A 13,670-nucleotide genomic window follows, 5' to 3' on the forward strand; every position below is an offset into this window, starting at 1 on the left:
AGTGAGCTGAAATGGACTGGTATTGGCCATTTTGAATCTGACATGATTTATTATGCTGGTAATGAAAAATTGAAGAGGGATGGCATTACATTCATCATCAAAAATAACATATATCCAAATGCCTACAAGGAAGACCACTTAACACCACTATTAATCAAATATATGCACCAACCACTAAAGCCAGTGATCATGAAATTGAATAATTCTATCAACTTCTTCAGTCTAAATTTGATCAAGCACACAATCAAGATATGTTGATAATTAATGGTAATTGGAAGGCAAAGGTTAGAAACAAAAATGAAGGATCAATAGTTGAAAAATATGACCTTGATGATATAAATGGTGCTAGAGATCACATTATAGAATTTTGCAAGACAAATAATGTCTTCATTGCAAATACTTTTTTTTTTTAAAGACATAAAAGGTGACTATATTCATGAACCTCACCAGATGGAATACACAGGAATCTAATTGAATACATCTGTGGAAAAGAGATAATGGAAAAGCTCCAGATTATCAGCCAAAATAAGGGCAGGGGCAGACTGGAATAGATCTTCAATTGCTCATATGCAAGTTCAGGCTGAAGCTAAAGAAAATTAAAACAAACCCACAAAAGCCAAATGATGACATTGAATATATTGTACCTTATTTTAGAGATCATCTGGAGAACAGATTTGATGCATTAGACACACCAAAGACCAAAGACCAGAAAAGTTATGGGATGACATCAAGAACACATAGAGGAAGAAAGCAAAAGGCTTTTAAGAAGAAAAGAAAGAAGGAAAAGACCAAAATGGATGTTGGAAGAGACTCTGAAACTTGTTTCCAGCGTAGTGATGCTAAAGCAAATGGAAAAAATAAGAAGATAAAAGTGCTGAATAGAAAATTTCTAAAAGGCAGTTCTACAAGACAAAGTCAAACATTATATCAAAATATGGAAAGACCTGGAGTTAGAAAACCAAAAGTGAAAAACACACTCAGCATTTCTGAAGCAGAGGGAATGGAAGGAAATATTCAAGCCTCAGCTTGCAATATTGAATAATTCTATGGTCAAATGTTGAATGATGCAGAAAGAACAAAAGAAGATGAAAGGAGTAAACAAAGTCACTGTACCAAAAAGAAACGTTCAATGTAATGTCCATCCATTTCAAAAGATAGTATATGATCAAGAGCTAATCTAATAATTCTAAAGGAAGAGATCCAAGTTACACTGAAGTTATTAGCAAAGAATGAGATTCCTGGAATTGATGGAATACAAATTGAAATATTTCAACAAACTGATGCAACACTAGAAGCACTCACTCATCTATGTCAAGAAATTTGGAAGACAGCTAGTTGGTCAATTGATTGGAATGTGCCCATTCCAAAAACAGGTGATTCAATGAAATGTGGAAATTATCAGGCAATATTTTTGATATCTCATGTAAATAAAGTTTTACTAAAGGTAATGCAGAAACGACTGTAACCATACATTGACAGAGAATTTCCAGAGGTTCAAGACAGATTCAGAAGAGGACGTAGAATGAGGGATATGATTGCTGATGTCAGATGGATCTTGGCTGAAAGCACAGAATGCCAGAAAGATGATTAGCTTAGCTTTACTGCTTTATTGACAAAAAGGCTTTGGATTGTATGGATCATGACAAGCTATAGACAGCATTGCAAAGTACGAGTATTCCAGAACATTTAATTTTGCTCATGGGGAACCTGTATGTGGACCAAGAGGCAATTTTTTAAACACGGCAAGGGAACACCAAATAAATTAAAATTAGGAAAGATGTGTGCCAGGGTTGTATTCTTTCACCATCGTTATCCAATCTGTATGCTGAGCAAGTAATCTGAAAAGTTGGATTACATGAAGAAAAACATAGCCTCAGGATAGGAGGAAGACTAATTACAATCTGTGATATGAAGATGATACAATCTTGCTTGCTAAAAAGTGAAGAGGACTTAAAAAACTTAATGATGAAGATAAAAGACACAGCCTTCGGTATGAGTTGCACCCCAATATAAAGAAAACAAAAATCCTCACCACGGGCCAATAAATAGCATCATGAGAAATGGAGATAAGACTGAATTTATCAAAGACTTCATTTTGCTCAGATGAACCATCAACACTCAGGAAAGCAGCAGTCAAGAAATCAAATGATGTATTATACTTGGCAAATCTGTTCTAAAAGACCTCTTTGAAGAGTAAAGATGTCAGTTTGAGGACTAAGGTGTGCCTGACAAAAGGCATGGTATTTTCAATAACCTCATATGCATGCAAAAGTTGGACAGTGCATTAGGAAGACCATAGAAGAATTGATATATTTGAGCAATGGTGTTGCAGGAGAATATTAAAAGTACTGTGGACTGCCAAGAAAACAAACCAATCTGTGTTGGAATAAGTATACTGAGAATGCTCCCTGGAAGCCAGGATGGCCAGACTTCATCTGTCATACTTTGGACATATTATCAGGAGGGACAAATCCCTGAAGAAGGATATTGAGTGTGGTAAAATGGATGATCATAAACAAAGAGGAAGATCCCCAAGGAGATGGACTGACACAGTGGCTGTAGCCAAGGGCTCAAGTATAGCAATTGTTTTGAGGTCACAGGACCAGGCAGTGTTTCATTCTGTTGTGCATAGGGTCACTATGAGTCAGTACCATCTCGACAGCACCTAACAACAGTATCATCAATTAAGTCTCATTGACCAGAATTGAACCACCCATTCTTATAAGAAGAGAATTTAGAAAGTAGAAATCTGACAACAATAACTTGCTTGTGTGAGTCATTTTTTGGAACTGGGCACATAGTGCCCTGAACAAAGTAAAGGTTTTTAAGGGTTATGTATAGAATTGTGTTCCCTAAAAATATGTGCTAAAATCCCAACTCTGTATTTCTGTGGATGTAATCCCAGCTGGGAAGAGAGTTCTAGCATGTTAATGAGGCCATATTGATGTAAGATGTGTCTTAATCCTAAATGATTTTGAGATATAAAGAGTATATTAGGGACAATATGAGGAAAATTCTGGGAGGTGATAGAGTTCACTTGAAGATTGCCAGGAACCAAGGAAGGCCAGAGCTAGAGAAATTGAGACCAGGATATTTTCCCTGAGACAACAGAGACAGATAGCCTTTCCATAGAGTCAGTGTCTTGAATTTAAACTTCTAGCCCCCTAAACTGTGAGAAAATAAAATTCTATACCAACTTGTGGTATTTCTGTTACAGTAATACTAGCTAACTAAGAAATTAAGCAGGTACAAATGAGGCACAGTTTGGTTATTACTTTCATGTATCATTTTGAAATTTATAATCTATTTAATAATGTTTTTATTTTTTATGATTGTCAGTTTTGCTCATAAGAGGTTCTTAGGGAAGATGTTTTGAATTTCTTTTATTATCAACCACATAAAATTTTACTTATACTACAGAAAAATATAAATGGAGATGGAAACTCCGAGAACACAGGACAGGACTTTAACGTCCCATTGACTCTAGGAACTTAGTATTCAGTGGTGGACAAGACTGGTGAATGCTGCATCATCAACATAGTAGTATATTTTGTGCTGATTTTTTTGGAAATGTACTGATTTATTCATCGAAATATTTCTCAGCTTATGTTGTAAATCCTGTCCAAGGCATATTTCTAGGTGGTATGGTGAAGCACCTACAATGAAATAAATGCTTTTAATAATAGTGCTGCAAATGCAATGATCAGCTCATCTCTAAGGTTTTATAAAGAACTTTGGTTTATATTTGCTTAGTTAGGTTTTACAGCAAAGACTAAACTTTCTTAATTGATTTTATTACTTGTTTCACCAAAATCTCATTTTACAATGCTCTGCACATTACCATGTGGCTTCAAAGCCAGAAATTATCCCTGATTTAGATTTATGGGAAGTGTTTGCATATTTTACAAATATGGATTTTCCTCTAGTTGTAACAAAGTGCATTTACTTGGGATGCAAACAAATAATATATCTATTTTGGAAGGCTTTTATTTAAATTACTAATGATTTATAGGCACTGTGGTTTGGCTGCCCATGTAGCACTTTCTTTGGTCCATTCTAAAACCCTTAGTCTTTAACTGAGCAAGTCCACATTGCAGAAACCCATTGATCAGCATCTTTTGGCTTTGCATTATCTTTGCTGGGGTTGGAGGAGGCTGGGTTATATCTGAGTTGTGTTTGCTCTCATTATTTCCTTCAAATCTCTGGCTGGTTTGTATCATTTTCAAATTTATAGTCTATTTAATAGTATTCATTTTTTTATGATCATGTCAGTCTTACCCTTAAGAGGGTCTTAGGAAATATGTTTCGAGTTTCTTTCAATATCAACCACATCAAGAAACTACCTAACTGAATTATGAATTTTTTTTTTTTTTTTTTACCAGAGGGAGCCATGAAAGAGAAATTATTTTAGATGTAGATTATAATAATAATTGGAAGGTATTTTTATGATCTGTGGGTTTCACATCACTTTCATGCCTAGCACTCCCTTTGATTATTACTGTTCTAATAGAGCACCATGGAATTTCTGTATGAATCCAATACCAGCCTCTATATCAGGGATAGGTGCAGGTGCAAGGGAGTGTGGCTATGCTTAATACTGAACTGTTCACTGAAATGTCAAGAACGCTTTGCTCAAGTCATCCCAAAGGGCAAAATAAATTGCTGTTTCTTTGTCAGAGATTATGTGCTTACAAGAGGCTGAAACATTCAAACCATCATTAATGGGGAGAAAAAAAAAGAGATTATGTATTGGAAAGATACAGAGATATTTGAGTTAGTCCTAAATCACTAAGATCCCTCACATAGCACCAGACCAAGAAATGCAAGAAGTTATCAGGAAGTGAATGTCTTCTCAGACCCCCTTACTTGCTGAAACATGACAACAATGATGACTCAGAAAATAATTAGTGGTATCCTTAGAGAGCATGTACCATGTCTCAGGCACCTGGTATTTTACATATATGGCCCCACTGTATTATTACAATACATTATGAATGAGAAAACTAAGTCAGAGAGAAGCTAAGGAACATCTTCAAGCCTGGAGGATAATCACTGGACTGGACTGGACTTGTACCTTTGACAGATTAAACCTGCAGATCACTTTATGGGAAAAAGATGAGGCTATTTGCTCCCATAAAACTTTATAGTCTCAGAAATCCTATCCGGAGTCACTGAGTCAGAACTGGCATGATGGCAGTGGGCTTGTTTTTCATTTGGTTTTGATGTCACATAAACTGATAAATCATAATTTTTAAATAGCCAAAAAAAGTCTTAATTTCAACTTAACAGCCTGGCTTCAGGTATGTTTTTCTTTTTCTACAGACCTGCCTTCTCTGCTTATCTGCTTCAGCTCATACCATTATGCCTCAGTCTCAATATTGCATATTTTCCCAGTTCATATGTTGGATAGATACTGACTATGTTTTCTCTGTTCAAATTTCTATTTCCTAGAAGACTAAATCTATTGCTCAAACTGTTCAATTGTTCAATGTGCTTTAACAAGAGAGATAGGGTCATAGTGTTCAAGTGAGACTCCTGTTCCTCTGTGGTGGTTAGAGGCAACTCTTATAGAAAGGGTAGTTACCTGAGAAGCTACACACCTAAGCCATCCATTGTAATTTGTAAGCTTTCATGTGTATTCATATATATGTGGGAGGGAGCAAAATATTGAATGATGCAGGAAACATCAAAAGAAGATGGAAGATACACATAGAGTCACTCTACCAAAAAGAAATAGTTGATGTTCAACCATTTCAAGAGGTAGCAAATGATCAAGAGCCAATGATATTGATGGAAGAAGTCCAAAGTGCATTAGCAAAGAACAAGATTCCAGAAATCGATGGATTATAAATTGAAATCTTTCAATAAACTGAGACAGCATTGGAGGCACTCACTCTATGCCAAGAAAATTTGAAGACAACTACCTGGCTAACTGATTGGAAAAGATCCATATTAGTGCCCATTCCAAAGAGAGGTGGCACACAGAATGCAGAAATCATCAGACAATGTCATTAATATTGCATACAAATAAAATTTTGCCAAAGATAATTCAAAAAACGCTTCAGCAGTACATTTAGGGGGAGCTGCCAGCAGTTCAGGCTGGATTCAGATTGGAACATGGAATGAAGGATATCATTGCTGAGGTCAAATGTATCTTGACTGAAAGCTGAGAATATCAAAAAGGTGCTTACCTATGCTTTACTATGTAAATGCGTTCTATTGTGTGGATCATGATAAGGTATGGACAACATTGCAGAGAACAAATATTTCAGAACACTTAATTGTACTTATAAGGAATCTGTACATAGACTAAGAGGCAATCATTCAAACAGAACAAGGGGACACTAAATGGTTTAAAATTACTAATGGTGTGCATCAGGGTGGTATTCTTTCACCATACTTATTCAATCTGTATTCTGAAAAATTAATCTGAGAAACTAGATTCTATAAAAAAAAGAACATTTTTTCAGGATTAGAGGAACACTCATTAACAACCTGTGATATGCAGGTGATACAACCTTGATGAAAGCAAAGAGGATTTTAAATACTTCCTGATGAAGATCAAAGACTGAAACCTTCACTGGGGGTTATACTCAAGGTAAAGAAAAGAAAAGTCCTTACAACTGGGTCAATAAATAGCATCAAGATAAATGGAAAAAATATTGAAGTTCTCAAAGTCTTCATTTAGCTCATATCAACCATCATCACTCATGGAAGCAGTAGTCAAGAAATCAAATGACATACTGCATGAGGCAAATCTTCTGCGCTAAAACCTTTTAAAAGTGCTCAAGAACAAAGATGTCAGTTTGAAGACTAAGGTATGCCAGACCCACACTATGGCATTTTAATCATTTTATATGCTTGTGAAAGTTGGAAAATGAATTTGGAACACTGTAGAAGAATTTATATATTTGAGTTATGGTGTTGGAGGTGAATATCAAAATACCATGGACTTCCAGAAGAATAAACATGTACTTTGAAAGTAGTACAGCCAGAATGCTCCTTGGAAGCCAGGATGGCCAGATTCATCTCTCATATACTTCAGGCATATTATTATGAGGGACCGGTCCCTGGAGAAGATATCATGCTTGGTAAATTGGGTTCAATGAAAAAAAGGAAGCTCCAACCAGTGAATTGAATTGGCACAGTGGCAACAAAAATGGGCTCAAACACAGCACTAACTGTGGATTGGTACAGGACAGTGCAGTTTCTTTCTGTTTTGCATAAAGTTGCTTTGAGTCTGCATGGGTAAAGGGCATCTAAGAACAACAACAACAAACTTAGTGGTTGCCATAGGGGTGTGAATTTAGGCAATATTAATTGGAATTTATGTATGCTACTTAAGGAGCTCTGATAGCATAGTGGTTACAAATTGGACTGCGAACCTCATGGTCAGCATTTTGAAACTACCAGCTGTTCCACAGGAGAAAGATGAGGCTTTCTGCTCCTGTAAAGATTTACAGCCTTGGAAACCCTGTACAAGGTCGCTATGAGTCGGAACCGACTCCATGGCACATAACCACTATCACTTAAAAGCTGTGTGAACCCATTAAACCATACCCAGTGCTATTGATTAGATTCTGACTCATAGAAACCATGTATAGCATTTCTGAGGCTATAAATCTTAAGGAAGTAGAAAGTTTCATCTCTCACCCAGTTAATGGTTGATGGGTTTGAACTGCCAACCTTCTGGTTATCATTCTGTTTCATATCCTACAGTGCTACCGGGGGATTCAGGCAAAATGTGCAGACTACACTAAGCCTCATTTGTAACATCTGGGGTGTTAGTGTCTTAATTTTAGTGAGGATTAAATGAGATATTTTATGTATTTAGCTTATTTAGATACTCATATTAGAGGATGAACAGCTTCTATGTCCTCATCCTACCTCTTTCCTACATCCACTAGTATTCAGCACCACCATCCTCAGTGAACCTTGTATAATTTAAAATCAAAATCTATTTTAGAACTTCTGCATAATGGTGTGGTTATTCAGTGATCTGGTGAATATTATCTGCTGCCAGGAATCTTTCTATCTTCTGTAATATTTTATTGAAATTCAAGGGCTTGTAAATCTTCCTGAATTATCTGCATATGAACGCTAAAGAGACAATACTATGATATTTTGACTGGTCAAAGAAAGTCTCTTTCATTGGAAATAGCTTTCAAGGATAATATGATTATTAGGTAACAAAGTATTAAGCAACTCTGTCTTTTTGGAGCAAACCATAAAATATATTCAATCATCACTGACATTTCTTTTGGTGAAATGTTAGGAAACATGCCGCATGATGTTCTAAAATCATTTATTATGGTCAACAGCATCTATGATATTTAATAATTATAATAATAACCACATAATGTCTACTGTCCTTGTTGATTTTTATGAAATGTTTTATACACAAATTTACCTGATGGTTTTTAAAAAGCATGATTGAAGTATTTATTATTATCTCTATTTTATAGAGAAAGACTTGGTTTCCAGAAAGATTGACTTCTCATTTTATTGATGTTACTAAGTATTCCCATTTCTTGCAGTTTAAGGGTTAACAGCATGGCACTTGGAATTACAGATGGGTTTCCATCTCAGTGTGCTGTTGTTTTTGTTGTTGTTGTTAAGTGCTGTCTAGTCAGTTCTAACCCATAGCGACCCTGTATAGGGTTTCCAAGGAGTGACTGGTGAGCTTGAACTACAGACCTTGCAGTTCTGACTTTGTAGTCTGGCGTATTAATCTCAGTGCACTAGGTGGTATTTAATAAAGGTGCTGACTCCTCTGTGTCTTTGATTCAATATTTAAATATAAAGATACTAATGCCTCCTCATAAATTAGAACAGGTAATTTGGTGGCAAGTATCAGAAAACCAATTTATAGCTATTTAAACAAGTAGAAGATTATATTATTTACACAATAAGAAATGTGGACTGAATCAACTGCAGGCATTGGTAACCTCTTTGGCAATCTCACTGATAAGCAATCTTCAATTCTCTTGTAGTTTCCCTATTCATTTTACCTAAGCTGTCACTCCAGACACAGTGACTATGTTTCAGGCAAGAATGAGGGAAATAAATGGTTCAATCTCTTCTGTATTCTCTCACACACAAAAAAGCTTCCCATAATCCACTGGGATTTACTTCTCTGTCACAACATGAACAATTACATGCCCAATCCATACTGCAAGGGATACTGGAAAAGACAGTGTTGATCCTAGAGTGCTGGGTTATCAGAGGGCCCCTATCACTTAGGCACATCATATGTTTTTTAAAGACATTTTACTCAACATAATTTATGTTTTAGTATAGAATATATGCAATAAATTATTTTATGTACAGTAATATTGATATAATTTAGTAGTATAGTTTGACATAGGTAGCACAATGATTGCATTATTTTTTTCTTTTGCGCAGACAACAAATATCTATGGGGAAAATGGTAGTAAAAAAATAATCAAAGATAAAAATGCTAGTTTGTATTTATACTATGTTCAATTTTTAATTATCTTTTAACTAATGTTAGCCTCAAAATATCTTTCTGAGTAGGTATGTTGTTGTTGTTAAGTGCCATCAAGTGTGCTCCAACTCATAGCAATCTTCTGTATAGTTACTGAGGAACAACTGGTCGGTTGGAATTGCTAACCTGTGTGTGACTTGTGGTCTAGTACTGATCCTATATTGCCAGAGTAGAAGTCTAAGTAGGGATCGGGGTGTCATTATTAGATCTTGTAGTCAAACTAATACTATGTAAGTAGAGTGAATTGCTTATACTAATTATAGAATTGTATAAGCACTATACTGCTAATCACAAGGTTGACTATTCAAACCCACCAGCTGTTATTCAGAAACCCTTCACAGGATCACTATGAGTAAGAAATGACTTGACAGCACTTACCAACAGCAACAAAACCCAAATACTTTAATTATATTTATTTTGATGAAATTATACACAGATACTATATTTCAAAAACTTCTACATATATATATATATGTATAAAACTCAGCAACAGTGGTTACATTCTTCAGGTTGTGACTCCCATTCTTCCTAACCTTTTCCACATTATTCTACTACAACTATCAAAACCTCACTACCCTGAAAGCTTCCAATTCAAACTTTTGAGTTCCCATTGTCAATTTGATCCCACACAGAGAATTCTTTAACGGAACACAATACTCAAAGAAGATATACTTTACTAATTAAAAAATCAAAAAGGCAATATTTACTGAGGAACAAAGTTTGGAAGGGGTGGAAAGCTGAGTTGGATGGAAGTAGGAAACAAAAGGAGGAAATGTGATAACTGTTGTTGCATGGAGGGGATTGAAATCATTGAGATGAAACAAATAAATGCATGATTTGTTGAATATAAAACTGATGATCTTGTCTCTAAACATTCAGTTAATTCACAATAAAAAATTTAAAACATGAAGCTAAATAAATAAAAGTAAGCTTTGGGAGTTAAAGAAAACTTAAATGGATAGCTTTCGTGTAAATTTTAAGGTCTAAAGATGATCTCAGGGGAAAGTTTTCGGGGACTTATATAGCATCAATGATTCCAGAATTTCTGGATTCTATTGGGAATACAGAACAGAATGCAGAAATTATTGGAAAATATCTTTGATAACCCATGTAAGTAAAGTTTTACTAAAGGGAATACAGCAACAGCTGTAAGCATACATTGACAGAGAACTTCCAGAGGTTCAAAGCAAATTAAGAAGAGGACGTGGAATGAGGGATATCATTGCTAAGGTCTTATGGATCTTGGCTGAAAGCAGAGAATATCAGAAAGATGTTTACCTATGCTTTATTGACTACACAAAAGCTTTTGATTATGTAGATCATGATAAACTATGGACAACATTGCAAAGTATGAATATTCCGGAACACTTAATTGAGCTCATTAGGATTCTGTACATGGACCAAGAAGCAGTTGTTCAAACAGAACATGGGGACACGGAATGGTTTAAAATTAGGAAAGGTGTGTGACAGGGTTGTATTCTTTCACCATACTTATTCAACCTGTATGCTGAGCAAATAATCCGAGAAGCTATATTATAGAAAGAAAAACGTGGCTTCAGGATTGGAGGAAGACTCATTAACAACTTGTGATATGCAAATGATACAACCTTGCTTGCTGAAAGTGAAGAAAACTTAAAACATTTACTGATGAAGATCAAACAGCACAGCCTTCGGTATGGATTACATCTCAGTGAAAAGAAAACAAAAATCCTCACCACTGGACCAATAAGCAACATTTTTATCAATAGATAAGATAGAAGTTGTCAAGGACTTAATTCTTCTTGGATCAAGTATCAACACTCATGGAAGCAGCAGTCAAGAAATCAAATGATGTATTCATTAGGCAAATCTGCTGCACAAGACCTTTTTAAAGTGTTGACGAGCAAAGATGTCAGCTTTAAGACCAAGTTGTGCCTGACTCAAGCCATGGTATTTTCAATAACCTCAAATGCATGTGAAAGGTGGACAGTGAAAAAGGAAGACCATAGAAGAATTGATGCTTTTGAGTCATGGTGTTGAAGGAGAATATGGAAAGTGCCATGGGCTGCCAAAATAGCCAACAAATCTGTGTTGGAAGAAGTGCAGCCAGAACGTTCCTTGGAGGTCAGGATGGCCAATCTTTGACTCTCATACTTCAGACATATTGTCATGAGGGACCAGTCACTGGAGAAGGATTTCATGTTTGTTAAGGTGGAGGGTCAGAGAAAAAGAGGAAGACCCCCAGCGAGATGGATTGGCAAAGTGGCAGCATCAATGGGATCAAGTGTGGCAACAGTAGTGAGGTTGACCCAGGATTAGGCAGTGTTTCGTTCTGTTGTGCATAGGGCTGCTATAAGTCGGTACCAACTCGATGGAACCTAACAACAACAACAACAATTGAGAACATGACACAGGAAGAAAACAAAAAGTTATTAAGAAGACAGGAAAGAAGGAAAAGACCAAAATGGATGTCAGAAGAGACTCTGAAACTTGTTCTCCAGCGTGGAGATGCTAAAGCAAATGAAAGAAATGAGGTGCGACAAGACTTGAACAGAAAATTTCAAAGATCAGCTCAAGAAGATAAAGCCAAATATTACAACAAAATGTGTAAAGATTCTGGAATGAGAAAACCAAAAGGGAAGAATATGCTCAGCACTTCTCAAGCCATACCCACCCTTCAGTAAGTTCACAGTAAAGTAAGCCTTCTTAAAGAAGTTGACTTACCACTTGTTTTTTCTCCCACGCAAATATAATTAAATATGAAAGGTGGTGATGGCTGTTGAACATCTGTCTTTAGCTTTCAGATTTTTCACAGTCTGTTGATTAGGTTATGTTTTGTATTATTCCAATGTCCATAGCTGTCAAGTGAAATGGGAGCAGGTCTGCCTGAATCAGGGAGCTGGGATCTGCAGTGGCTCTTCACAATCCATGCAGTAATAGCCGATGACAGCTTCGACTCTGAACAAATTGTTTTCTGGTGGTTGATGGGTCTCAGCTGCTCTAACCTGGGAAGTGATGAGTTTTGCTTTCATTTTGAAAGTAAGATCTGTTCAAATAGAGTTGCTGGCTTCTTTAGGTGTTATTGTTTGTTTGATTTGTGTGTGTGGACATTAGTGTATGCACATGTAATGGTACTTTTGCCCATTTTTGACAGCAAGTTCTAAGTTTACCAAAGCATAATATCTGGAGACTTCCAAGGTCTGCACTGTTGCTGATATGGTAAGAGAGAGATCAACACAGGGATAAGAGAAGCCTTTCAGACAATCTCACAATATAGGCAGTGGCAGTGGTGGTGATGGTGTGCCATGGAGTCAATTTCGATTCATAGTGACCCTGTATAGGATTTCCAAGGCTGTAAATCTTTACAGGAGTAGAAAGCCTCATCTTTCTCCCGAGGAACAGCTGGTAGTTTCAAACTGCTGACCTTGAGGTCAACACCCCGAATCATAACTACTACATTACTAGAGCGCCTTCTACAGGCAGTGGCTAGTTACAAATGAGATCCATTCCTAAGTGTGTCTTTAAATTAAATTTGTAGTTACGTCAGGACAGGTACATTCGATTTTAATTTAGCCTTATTTTAGTACAGAAAAAGATCTAAACTTTTCCAATGATTTAAAAGCTTCACGTGCAGCGTGTGTAGGTGATTGAGTTAATTAATTGGCAGCACGTAGGGATTGGTTCAGTCATTTCAAAGTAAGGACAAATTTATATAACATTTAGGGGCAAGGAGAGGTTTTCTCTAAATCGGACATTCATAACCTGGGAACTGTTTGAACTACCAAGTCAAGAGATTTCTCATCTTGATTCAGGAGCATCCATTTGCAGGTTGATATATTTTCATTGTGAGCAACGTTAGCTCACACCAATATCCTTGGGTAATGGCAAATGTTGTTGTTAGGTGCCTTCAAATGGGTTCTGATAGGGTTTCCGAGGAGTAGTTTGTGAGGTTGAACTGCCAACCTTGTGATTCAAATCGACCTTGTAGTCCAGTGCATTAACCTGAAGCAGCACACAGACATCTAAAGCCTATGGCACCTGGTATTGCCAGGTGGTTTCCATCCAAGCACTAGCCAGTCCAACCCTGCTTAGCTTGCAAGATCAGACAAGATCAGGCCCATTCAGGGTGGTATGGGTGTTCTTGTTATTAAGTGCTGTCCAGTCGGTTCTGACTCATAGAGAT

The sequence above is a fragment of the Chrysochloris asiatica genome, unplaced genomic scaffold, assembly GCF_000296735.1.
Source record: "Chrysochloris asiatica unplaced genomic scaffold, ChrAsi1.0 scaffold00016, whole genome shotgun sequence".
NCBI classification, from domain to species: domain Eukaryota; kingdom Metazoa; phylum Chordata; class Mammalia; order Afrosoricida; family Chrysochloridae; genus Chrysochloris; species Chrysochloris asiatica.